Below are 14,300 nucleotides of genomic sequence, written 5' to 3' on the forward strand. Positions count from 1 at the left end.
TATGCTCACCAAGTGTTTGATGAATTACTCATGTGAACTAGTAAGGGAAAGAGGTCATGTCATGTTAGCTTATGTGCAAGTTGTATTATGCAAGTGTTTGATAAAATGTTTCCATGAATGACTTGTGAACAAGTGCACATGATTATGCTTTTCGAGCTTTTGCTGATTTACTTTTCATGCTATCGAGTCCTGGGGGTATTTATACCCAATAATTTAGCTATTTACCTAGAGCCAGTGTCAGTTACCGAATAGTCTAAGTCATGTTACAATCAGTAGTACTCTCAGTCAGTGACAGGACTCAGGAAAAATTTGGTAGTACTCATTAATCAATCTCAGTTTAGTATTCAATTTAGAACACAGTAGTATCCAGTTCAGAACTCAGTAAACTCGGTCAGTTCACAGAATTTAGTCAGCAATTAGTTTAGTACTCAGAGAACTTAAAATTAGTCTAGTTTAGTTCAGTAACATCAGTTTAGTTCAGTTATATAGTATGATCAGTAACAGTTTAGTCTAGCCTAGTACAGTTTAGAATTCAGTCCAGTGTTTATTCAGCTAGGAGTAGGATACAACATCGAGTAAACCCAAGGATGGGGACTCACCTGACAGTAGAGGGTGAAATCCTTAGAACTAAACCTTGTGTTCCAGAACTACATAGCCAGCGTAGGTTGAAATATCTCCCTACAATAATAGGGTTGATATGATATATCTCATTTGAGTTTTTCCTACTAGTGAGGGTTAACGGAAGAGGTTCCTATTAGAGATGGTTAACTTACAGCTTGTCCTTACCCGTGGCACAGTAATGACACCCTTTCAATTGGGTTACAGGTTGGACCTCAAATTAGTTAGAAAAGGGGTATATGGGTTAGATGATTACCTCCCATAGTCTCAGTTTCAAATTTAGTCTAATTATGGAACTCAGCTCAGTTCCACAGATTTAGGACTGTCAGACACACTCATTCAGCTCAGTTTAGAACTCAGTACAGTTCCACAAATTTAGAACTATCAGATACAGTGATTTAGTTATCAGTAATTCAGTATTAGTATACTCAGATATAGGTTTATCAGTATTTAAATTTAGTATCCAGTGTTATCATGATTTCAGTTACAGTACACGTATTCATGCATGTACTCTTTCATTTAGTCATACTCATTATATTCAGTTAGAATTGTTCATGCGTATGAACCCATGCATTTTATCTTACCTCACTGAGCATACCAGTATATTCAAAGTACTGACACATGCTTTTCTTTTGCGCTATGATTTCTTAGATCATAGGTTCAGACGCACGGGCTTCGGAGCACCCTTAGAAGTTCAGATTCTCAGTATACAGAGTTAGTGATGGGTCCTCATAGTTCAAGGACTTGATTATTTATTTCAGCATTTCAGTTTATTTTCAGTAGTCAGGGTTAGTTGGGTACTTGTCCCATCAACTCCATAGTTCAGACAGTTTAGAGGTTTTTCAAACTAGAGTATTTTCAGACAACTGTTTAGTTTTTAGTATTGATATTCAGTTTTGGTATTGTGATACCATATCTAGTATTATTTATAGTATTGAACCTTATGGCCTTTTTTCCACCTATTTTCTGTAGATTTACCATATTAGTATTTAGTTATTGTAGCAGGTATCACTCATGGGTTAGCTTGTGGTCCTTCTGGATTATGAGCACCGTGTAGCGTCTGAAGTACAGACTCAGGGCATTACAAAAATGCAGCTAAAGATATAGACAAAATAGGGACTTTATAAGGCTAAGTTGTTCGCCATTTTCCTTTATTTCTATGTCACAAAAAAATCATATTTCACAAACTCTCTATGTTTTCTCTAAAACAACAAGGAGCAGTCCTATTTTTCCTTCTAGGGTTATTAAAGAGACCCTCAACTTTGCATGCTAAGGTAAGTGAAAACGCTTAAACTTTAACTTAATTCTCCCATAGAATATTAGGAAACCATGCTATTCTTGCTTAATTATAAGTCCATGGCTAGATAAAAAAACAAGCTACCTGCTGATTTTTCTTTGTTATTAAGAGACATCTCTTTTCTTCTTTGGTTAAAAGTGCGAAGGAAAGTTAAAGTTCATGAAGAGTTCAAATTACAAGGACAAGTTGTAGAAAATTAAGGTAAGGGACTACTCCATTTTTTTCCTCCTTATATATATAAATTTGAGAAAGAATTATGGATTTTTTGTTATTAAAAACTCAAGGGATGATGAGTTCAATGTTTGGTTGCTGCGACAAAGGTAAGTTAGGGATGTTTTATGGGCTATTTATGTGTATATATTGGAGGCTATCGGGTTGATGTAGGGAAAACGTGTGACTAGTTTGTATTGAAATATAGAAGAAGGGTGTGGTGGTACACCACCGAACTAATTATTGTATATATTTATTGCCCATTCTATTTTGTGTATAATCTGGAAGGTGTAATGAAGCCAAAGTTGTTTCAGGGGACCTTATAAGAATATGTATGCTATTTGGATATAATTGGAGGAGAAAAGGGTTAAAATAACACCCTTTATTGATAAATTAAGGACTTATTACCCGGAAACTATTTTGGTGATGTTAAGTAGTCCAAATGTGTCGATTAGTTACTAATACTAGTTTTACAATATATTTTATTATAGATAAGCAATCCTAAATACAAGAAGTTAATTGGGTTAAAATCGGAGTAATACAACCAGGTATGTAAGGCATACTCTATTTCTCACTCTTTGGCTTGAAATAGAACACATGTCCTACCAAGTAAGCTTCCAAAGTTCTACTATAGAAAACGATACCTAATTGCAACACATGACCTCCCATGTTGCTAAAAACCTTTTTCCCACTATCTAACATCTTAAAATACCTCAATACATACCTATTATAAAGTATGTATGTCTTTAGGAGCTCTCTGTTTAGTCAAATAAGACCCATGTGTAATTTTCAGCTCCTAAACATTTCATTTGTGTACCAACAACTCCCTACCTCATTTTTATTACATTAAGTGCTTATTCATATGTCTTTTACTAGCGGATTATTATTCAAAAGTACCATAATGTTATGAGAACCAAAGTAACTATCTCAAAGGCTAAAAAACTAAGTAATGAAAATCTGAATAGAATGGGTGGCAACTCAAGGGCATAAGCCCATCATGGGCTGATGTAGATACCTTTATATATGGTTGGAAGCTTAGGTGAAAAGCTTAGCATGGTCTAATACCAATTTTATATATGGGTGGCAGCTCAGGGGCGTAAGCCTAACATGGGACAATCCTGATTTATCTATTTACCACCGATTAGTTGGTCATTTATATCATATGGCTTACAAATATTATAAAGTAAGAAAGCTAAAATGAAGAAATGAATGTAATATACCTGACCCTACAAGTATATAAAAAGGTGGTCTGCTTGCACTAGTTTTACACTTGTATCTGATTTTCATTAAGCTTCTATATCATGTGTGGTTAATTTTAGCCTTACATATTCAGTACATATATTAGTAATGATGCCCCTTATGGGGGGCCTGTATTTTATGCTGTAGACACAGGTGCTTCAGCTAATGCACCTTCTCAGTAAAAGCCCAGGATATCTAGCGGCTATGTTGAGCTCCATATTGATTCATTACTTTCCGAGTCTGTTATACATGTTTTGGCATAGTACAGTAGTTAAGAGTAAGGCGGGGGGTTTTCCCGACCCTAAGCAAGTCTATGTATATTTTAGAGTCTTGGTAGACCAATGTTAAGTTTAGCATGATAGTGTCTTATCTTTTAGATGTTATGGCCCCAATAGCCAAGTCGCATATATATAGTTTTATGATTGTTGTTTATCTCTCATCGAGGCATTATATCCATGTATGGTAGAACCTTTTGTTATATAGTTACATGAATGAGAAGTACAAGGTTATGGATTAGTGCTCTCGGGATTTTCCAACTATGGGTGCCTGTCTTCCCTAATAGGATTTGAGGCATGATAAACTCACTATCCAACACTTGATTGAGAATGGTGAAAAGCCTCATATCCTCAAACAGATGAATCTAAATCTACTCAAATAGCAAAGACCTCGCCTGAACACTAGCAAGAATCCTCAAAGGGCACAAAATATCAAGTCGCACCATTAGGTTAGCTAAGGACTAAATGTCGGTGTAAACGACCTCTGAGAAACTGAAATACAAGCCAAGCTACCCATACTCACCGCCTTCTATGTCAAGGTATCTGCTACCACATTCGTATTGCTTAGATGATACAAGATAGAGATATAATCCTTAAGAAACTCCTTCCATCTATGATGCCTATAATTAAGTGCACTTTGAGTCATAAGATGTTGAAGACTATGATGATATGTGAGGATCTAACCATGCACATCATAAAGATAATGCCTTAAAAACAACCGCTGCCAACTCTAAATCATTAGTGGGGTAGTTGTGCTCGTACATATTTTACAGCCTCAAAGAATAAGCAATAACACGACCCTGTTGCATCAATACACAACCCAAACTAACACCAAAAATATCAAAATACACAATTATCCCTCACCCTCAATAGGAAGACCCAAGATAGGAACTGATGTAAGAAACTCCTTGAGCTTTCCAAAGCTTGACTCACACTCCTTGGACCATCATAAAGGAACCTTTTTTCGAGTTAATTTGGTCATCGATGCTGCAATAGTAGTAGAACTATCGATGAACCATCGATAGTAATCACTTAAACCAATGAAGCTACCATCACGACCCAAACTCGGGTCTGCCCGTGATTGGCATCTCAAGCCCACCATGGGCCGGAGATAACCCCTTTAGCCTTACATCAAAACCATAATAAAATCAAATAATAGAAGCTAACCAAGTTAATAAAAGGTATATAAAACTAGAAGAAAATTCAGAAAATGAAAACAAAACATCAATGATTTAAATAAAAATAAGTCGGGACATTCCCCTAACTATGGCAAAAGAAATCCATAATCACTAAAATATAAAGGAAATATAAAAGAATAATCGATCCTTTCCAAAGATGGAGGCTCACAACTTCATAGTTGATCAACATGAGTACCAAACCACCTAACACTACAAAGGATCACCAGAAAATCCCTCAAAACCTACATCATGAAATGATGTAGTAGCCAAGGATGTTCAGTATGGAGAGTACTAATATCAACCTAAGATAAAGGATTAAATTATGCAACTACCAAAAATCCTTTCATAAACCACATACACAATAATTATACATATATATAGGAGGCCTAGATAGGTACAAAGGTCATGAAATGTGATAGTTTTAAGCATTATCCTCAATTATGTAGCTCATAGAGACTTTCTAGGAACTTACGAGCTATATGGCTCCTACTCTTTCTATCAAAAAAGCCAACCCCAGTCCATGTTAGCTTCATGTATCGACGAATGGCTAGAGATAACAAGGAAATAGCCATCCAAAATATAATGTATGCATCAGACACAATGATCATATTGACCTCCAACGTTGACAAATGTGTTGGTCCCCCAGGACTACACCTTCTCATTAAGCTACACAATTCCCTTTAAACACAAATTAAAATAATTTGCACATAAACCAACCATTAACCATATAGTCTTTTATTTAGGCATTTCCAAGTTGGTATTGTCATACCAATAAACTTTCAATCTATTCCATTTATGACAAACCATAACAATTTAACCAAATTAACTCCAATTACCGATTTAAAATCCAAAACCATAGCCACCAAGGGCATTCTAAAACCTTTTTATCCTTTTTTCCCCTTTAATGCAATGTAATATATTTTAAAGGTGAGTTAAATTATGTAAAAATCCATATTCAAAACCAAGATTACAATGTGGGTTGGGTGTTATGCCATTGCCATGCCAAACTTCATCAATTTTCTGAAACCAAATACCAAATTCCACTAGTATCATAAACCACAATTTCCATCCAATATTCACTATTATAACAATGCACCGATTTAATTCAAATCCATCATTTAAAACATAAGTAGACCATTTAAAAAAAAGATATAAGAATGCAAAATTATCACAATCCAAAGACCTTGAACCCTAGTTCAATCCCATCATTTAAAACTCATAAACATTAGATAAATTGATGCAAAAATATAAAATTTAAGTTAGGGAGCATACAACATGCCTGGAATATAGATGAATTAAAGAGGAATTGAAGTTTAGATATTAAAGAATGGAATCCTAGAGAAACCCCTTTTTTCTATTGACTTGGGATTTGGAAAAGAGAGATATCTAAAACACAATAAATTGGGGGTTTTCTGGGCTTGGGGGTGTTTTAAAGATGTTTTAAAGTGAAAAGGACCAAAAAGCCCCCATCCTAAGATAAAAAATTGAACTAAGAGGTCTTTTCCCAACAATATGTCATGTAGCTATCGTAGAGCATAGGTATGGCACGCCTTTATCGTAGGGCATAGGTAGTGTTCCACGCCTCTATTGTGGACCCTTACTGGTTTGGGGTCCCAAAATAACCCAAACCCTTTTTGAAGTTCAAAAACTTTTCAAAATTATCCCGTTAACATCCCTTATCATTATCCAAGTAAAAAATCAACATGACGTATGCGGGAGGATCTAAAATAAATTATTCACAAATTTTTAAGGTCTTACATTATCCCCCCCCCCCCCCCCACTCCGAATCATTCGTCCCTGAATGAGAAGTAAGAAAAATTTTAGCACGATAATAGAAAGAACATCATACCATCCAAGGACACATTTGAAAGGCGAGAAAAGGGAAATGAAACTCTTACCTTAAGCACTTTTGTCCAACATGGAAAACAAGAATGGGTACTTGGATTTTATATCCTCTTCTGACTCCCACATAGATTCTTCTACCTATTGATTCCTCCAAAGAACCTTCAGTAAAGCTATATCCTTAGTCCTCAATTTCTAACTTACCTATCTACTATGTCAACTGGGACTTTCTCATAGGAATCTTTAACATAAATCTCCTCAACAGGCACTACCAAGGAAGGATCAGCTCCACACTTTTTTAGTATAGACACATAAAACAAGGGATGAACCAAAGATAAACTCACTGGTAATTACAAATCATAAACAACATTATCAATCCTTCACAAAATTTGGTACGGACCAATATAACAAGGACTGAGCTTCCCCTTTTTCCCAAACCTCAAGACTGCCTTCATAGGAGAAACTTTTAAGAATACACAATTGTCAGCTTTAAATTCATACTCCGTACATCTCACATACGCATAAGACTATTAGTGACTTTAAGCAGTCTTAAGACTTTCTTTACCTTTACCTTCTTCAATTCTTGGTGAACCAAGTAAGGGAAAAACAACCTAGTCTCACTGGTGTGCTATAGAAATATAACACTTTCGATACTTAAATAACAAAAATACGCAAGTGTCTGAGGTTGTTTTGTTGAATATGATGCATTTTGTGTATGTTTTGTAGGAAATCATGTTTAGGATACTATATTTTTGAAAAGGATGAAAAAGGTATTTTTGGCTATTTTTTGGAGTAATTGTAGATGTTTGGGATACTTTTCAGATTATTTTTGATTGAAGCATGTTATAGAATTGAAGAAGAGATGAAAAGATAACTCCCAACACTTACTAAGTCAACATGTGAACTATAAGTAGGACCTATGGATCGCAAGTAAGCAAAGCAAGTGACAGAAGTCCAAAATCCTGAGAGCAGACCTGCAGGAATTTTTCATTACCTGTGCCCACTCTGATGACCGTAGGTACCACCTGCGTCCAGGGTCAAGGTGAAAGTAGGGGCCATAAGTGGTTATCGACCTTATTTTCTCCTACTTCATTCGGGATTTGATCTTAGGGTTTCCTCATATTCTATAAATACCCTTTATGTGTTTTTTTGTAGAAAGAATCCACTTTTGAAACTTACAACCATATTTTGATTTTGAGATCTGACTTTGGTCTTGGAATTCTCTTGAATTAATTTCAAATGATTAATTTAGTTACGATTGTGGGTTTTCTACTGTTTATTATTATTATTTCATTTATTTTTCCAATTATGAATGTTATTTATTACTTAACAAGTATTAGCGGCTAAAACCTGTAGTTAGGGTTGTGGAAACCCTGCAGATTGACAAAGTAGGGGAAGTGCGATTGTTGTTCTAAACTAATACCCATGCATGCATTGTATTATCTTCACTTTAATAGTTATTTTAGTAGTGGACAATATAAAGAAATAGCCTAGATTATTGCTACTTTCTCCAAAAGAGGAGTAGTGACTATGAAAAGATAATGTCAACAGTAATTTGGAGTTTAGTTGTCAATCTACGCTAATAGATATTATCTATGTAAGATGGTTAGATTTTATCTAATAACTAGAGACTCAAAAGGTAATAGTTAACTGGGATTTAGATAAGGGCTAGTAAGCGACATCCTGAGATTCAAAAAGTAAATAGTGAAATCCATCTTCTCATTCAAAATACTGTAGATTGTACATAACTTATTAGATTCTACATGCAAGTTATCAAGTTGGTTCAGTAAATCACGATAATCCTATGGATTTAAGAAGCTAGGGGGAACACAATCTTAGTGTTAACCCATACTGATTACAACCAAAGTTGATATTTGCTCCGTGTTTAATATTGCTATTCAAATTCCCCCATTTACTTTACCAGTTTTTGATTATTGATTACACCATATGAGATCTATAAGTCCTTTTATTCCCTTGGGAGTCAAACCTAACCTTTATTGGGTTACTATATTTGACAGCTATCGTAATTATCTTCAGATTAAAGGTGTAGCTTAGGTATTATCAAATTTTGGTGTCATTGCTGTGGAACACAGTTTTGAGTTGCGAATTAAAGTTGTTACAGTTTTTGGGTCTTTTTGTTTTTGTTCTTAGTTGGTCATAAGCAAATTTATGGCTAGAACACAGAGTAGGGGCAATCTATTACTCCCACTGAATTCGAATCTAGAGAGGATCCTACATACACCTAATAAGATGCCAGAGTCGAAGAGAGACAATCTTTCTAAATGAGTTTATAATGATGTGTATCCCCCTCTTCTTGATGGAATTTAGGATACTATTAACTAGTAGACGATGGTGTTGTTAGCATAAGCTGCTAACCAGATAAGGGAAAATGAAGCTCAATGCTTAGGCTAGGAGGCAGAGCTATCTGTTCATCAACCTAAAGTAGACCACCGAGCAGCACTCTGTGGAAACCAAAATATAGTTTGAGTTGGCTGAGCCCAAGTGATCCCAGCATACAAAAATAACAACCATATAAGGATGATGAAAAGGATATGTGGTATATTGAGCTGACAAATACTGGTACCATTATTCCTCCTATTTTCCCCCAAGCATTATGTTTAATATATCCAGTGCTATGATCCATCTCTTATACATGAAGGGTGTGTTTGTAGTAAAATATGAATATAGCCAATTTTACTAGAATTTTCACTACATATACATATCCAGGGGAGAATCAAAAGCCACTCAGATTGAGCTTATTTCATTTATAACTTACAGGAAAAGCATCTTTATGGTTAGAGAAACTTCCAAGAGGATCTATTACTATATGGAATAAGTTGTGTAGACAATTCTTGAATAGGTTCTTTCTTCCATCCAAGATATTGTAGCTTAAGGATGATATCTATAATTTTAGGAAGCTACAGTTTAAGTCCATGTATGAGGATTAGTTCAAGTTTATTAAAAAAGTTAAGTATGGTTCCCAACCATTAGATTTCAGGGACGAACTTATTGAAGTTTTTCTATAGAGCCCTGACCATCAGTTCTAGAGTCATGGTAGACACTGTCTTTAGAGGAGCTTTTATGAGATTACATTGGGAGGTTGCTTCTGATATTCTAGACCAAATATCTCTAACTAATAGAGGGTGGCAAACTTGGGAGGCAAAGAGGGATTTTGGCTCTTATGCCATTAGAGCTGCTATTGACCAGAGATTAACTGATGATTATGCAATGCAAGAGATTATGCTACTGAGGACTGGTCTTGGATTGATGGAAAAGCAATTTATGATTGTAAATTTTGACAAAGTTCATACAGTAGGAGCATAGGGTGTAGCTTTTAGAGCTTATGAGTCTACATTAAAAGAGGATTCTAGGTATTCAAATTGTCAGTTGGACGGTTTTCGAGCCTAAGGGCAAGGAAACCAAGGTTAGAACTACTATGATAATACATAGAGAGACCACAATAGGGATAAAAAAGATGAATGGAGATAGAAAGATGACTACAAGAAGAAGGGAGACATATATATTATTCTTGGTAAATGAGATACGGAACCAAGAATGTAATAAATACTGACCAAACTGGTTAAGGGTCACAAAAATTAGGAGAACAGTCTTAAGGAGATTAAGGCTGACATTTCAAGGTTTATCCAGAAGGTGGTATCTCATACCACTAATGTTAAGAAGCTGGAGCACCAGTTCAGGAAAATGTCTTCTATGATCAAACAAAAATAGCATGTTACTCTTTTTAGTGAAAAAGTTCAACATCCATTATTTATAAGTCATTGTCTAGCTATTACCACTAATTGTGGTACCACTACTAGTGATCTCTTTGTACTTATTATTGAGGAGTTAAATATTTATAGCAGTGAGAGCGATGAGATACCCGAGGTAGAGTCTGAGGAGTCGATATGGGGTAATGATAATTTTAAGTATGGTAGTGGTGAGGATTGGGTCATCGAGACCAATGATCATGTGCACCCTTATAGTGCAATTCCTTTCTTACCGTTAGTAGAAAATAAAATGAATCCTAGAGCAATCACCATTCCGTATTCTATTGGGCCTTTCAATGTCAAGCGGACTTTATATGACTTAGTATCAGGAGTAAATGTGATACCACTGGCTTTGTATAAGGTGTTGAGTATGGGGTAACTCAAACCTACGTCAATGAAATTATTGATGGCTGACTCATTGATTAAAAAATAGTGGGTGTGTTGTGTGATGTAAATGTAAGGGTTGCATCCCTTAGGTTCCCTGATATTGAGGTGAATTCTCAAGCCCCCATTATATTAGGTAGACCCTTACTATCCCATGGTAGGGTATTAACTAATAAGGACTTGGGGAGATCACCTTCAAAATAAATTATGAGCAAGTAGTTTTTGATGTGAATATGACAGTGTAATAGCTAGACGATATGCAAGTGGTGTCTGTTATAGACACTATTGATGAGGATGTTGTTGCATAGGCTAGTGTAACAAGTGCACCAGGTGTTGATGAAAAATGTATGGCAGGCTAGTTTGCTAGGATTGAGATGCCGGATCAAAGAAATATGAGGGAGCAGGTAGATATCTTGACAGAAAAGTTGTGCTCTCTTACTGAGAATCATATATTATCCTTCCCTCCAGTTGTATCCCTAATTATTCATCCATCTCCTTTACGTCATCCCAGATACTTTGATTTATTCGTGAAGGATGTTGTAGCAGTTCTCGTAGTTTGTAATACCCCATCTCTAAAAGTTTTTTGTCTATCATACGACTCATCGCTTGAGTAGTATGCACAACCATCACACCCCAAGAGTATACCCTGGACACCACACGATGCTTGGAACCCCAAGTGACCCCAAGCTAACCCATGAACTGGCATATTGTTAAACAAATAAATTATAATATATTAAATAATTGGTTTTACTGTGCAGAAATATAATCATGAAAAAATCTGAATAAGTATGTAACTGATAAAAATTTTACAATCTAATAAAGTTTTGGAAAGAACTCAAATTACATGACCTACTTTGACTGACATCTATGAAACCTCTACTATACTGACTTTAGGTAGCTGGGACATGCCTCCAACTACCACTAATCAATACATATGAAAAAAAATTGAAACACTACATAGTACATGAATTAAATCTGTCTGATTATGATGCGTAGGCTATAACTGGTACCTATATATGAGACAATATAGCACATTGTCATTTATGTGGATTAGTACTTTTTGAATGTACTGAGTAAGTGGGGGTGAATGCAATAAGTAAAACTGATTAAATACATGAAATCAAAAAACATGCATGCTAAGTTTGAGTAGACTCACCAATAGGCTTGAATAAACTGAAAGCTGAAATATCTTAAAAGCATGAGCAAAAAATATGATCTGGTAAGCTGGTGGATTACTATACTTATTTTTCTTAAAATCTTTACTTTTGTAGAATAAGTAGAACTAAAGTTGGGATGTGGTAAAACATGAATACTATATAAATACTGGGTCTAAAACTACATGATAGAAACTGACACAACTCGCAGATCTGAATACATAATTATACCGAGCACAAATGCATAGACATATAGAACCAAACACAATACATACTTAACTTATCTGATTAACTGAATGACTGATAGCTGAATACTGGTCATGTAAAACAGGGTTGTACTTAGTATGAATAACTGGACTGAAACTATGGAGTACTATGTATGTGAGATAAGGACTAGCTAAACAACATGAGATAACTGAACATGAATGCATGAAAAGTGTATTATCTGAAAATACTAGACCAAACATAAAACATGATTCCGTTATAGTTTATAAACTAAGATACTAAAATACTAATAACTGAATAACTAATATTTGTATACTATGGTCAAGCAAACTTGAAACTGAACTCTAAACTGAATACTGAACTGATACTGTGGGAGCTATCATCTAATCGACATACCCCATTAAGAGTTAATTGGGGTCCAACCTGTGACCCCAGTTGGAAGAGTGTCAGTACTGTTCCATGGGTACTAATACTGGCTATGTAGATCAACTAAAGTATTGTCTCAAAGGACTAAGAGTCACCCTCTACTGGCAGCAGCTCTAGTAAGATATACGCCAACCCTTAACTAGTAGGTTATCATATCAACCTATGCTGGCTATATAGTTCTGGAATGCAGGGATTGCTACTAAGAGTCACACCCTCAACTGGCAGGTGAGCCCTCATCCTTGGGTTCACTCAGTGCTAAATTCTACTCCCAACTAAGCTGACATGGATTACTAACTGGTGCATGCAATGATAACTAATAACTGATAAGCTCAGGTCATGGTATTCTAGAAATAATAGTGCATATGGATTCTTAGGTAATTATTAATGTGTAAATTAATACTGGAACTGAAACTGGACTGAGATAAGCTTAATTGTACTTACAACTAACCATATTACTGACTAAATGATATTACTCATGGTATAACTCAAAGATACTGAAAACTAGGCAAACAACTAAATTTTGGGTATTCATAACCCCTAAGACTCAATAACATTAACAATAGGACATACTAAAGCTTCGGGACATAATAAGTAGTCAATATTCAAAATTCAATCATTAGGGCATTTCATCAAACACATGGGAATCATAAACTTGAATGTGTGAATGTCTTAAACATGGGAGCATAGCATGATTACATGACTAAGATCATGAATTAGGGGATTTACATGAAATAAGCTTAGAATAGGACATTGGAGTTTTATCAAAATATGTAAATATCATTTATTGAACATAAGAATGTCTTAAACATGAGGGAACAATGGAGTTACACGGCAAAATTCATAACTTAGGGATTCATCTTGAAATTGATTGAACATGATATGAGAATTTCATCAAACATGTAGAGACTCTAAACTTGTACATGGGAATGAGAAAGCATGTAAAAATATCATGGCTACACAAATCAATTCACAACTTAGGGATTTGATATGAAGATCATAAAATTCAAAATATATATTAGCTCATTCCACTTGAAAACACACATACTCTTAACTTGAAATCAAACACATGAGGTTCATGAGTTAAACCATGAAAATCACATAAATTTTAATTTTAAAAACATGGGTTAAGGATTTAACATATGAAAATCACCATTTGAACATATCAGAGAAATCTCAACAAAAATCATTTGTAAACATGATACATAATCGAAATTCATGGAGGTTTCATGGATATAATTCATATTAACATGTAAAGATCATAACTTTGAGATTAAAATGGGTGTTTGGGCTCCATGGGTGAAGGGGACCCATGGATGAACTCCCACATACCTTAATTAGATAGATTCTTGAAGAAATCATGAATTTATTGTAGAAAGCTTGACTTTGAAATCGTTAGAGATGATCTTGAAAGATTTTCTTGAACTTCTTGGATTAGGAACCTTAATTTTTTGATTGTCTTGAAGAAAATTTAATGAAATTCTTGGTGTTCTTAAGGGGGCTTGTGTTTTATTGTAGAGAAAAAGATGAATAAGAATGTATCTAATGCTTTTGAGGGCTAAAATCAAGTGTTATGGACGGATTTGGGTAAGGGTAAATGACCAAAGTGACCCTAGACCCTTTAGAAACTGAAGAAGCATATGAAATAGCTCCACATCGTGTTAGATATCGCGTTGGGTAAAGCACCA

Source organism: Capsicum annuum, chromosome 10 (assembly GCF_002878395.1).
Source record: "Capsicum annuum cultivar UCD-10X-F1 chromosome 10, UCD10Xv1.1, whole genome shotgun sequence".
In the NCBI taxonomy this organism is placed as follows: domain Eukaryota; kingdom Viridiplantae; phylum Streptophyta; class Magnoliopsida; order Solanales; family Solanaceae; genus Capsicum; species Capsicum annuum.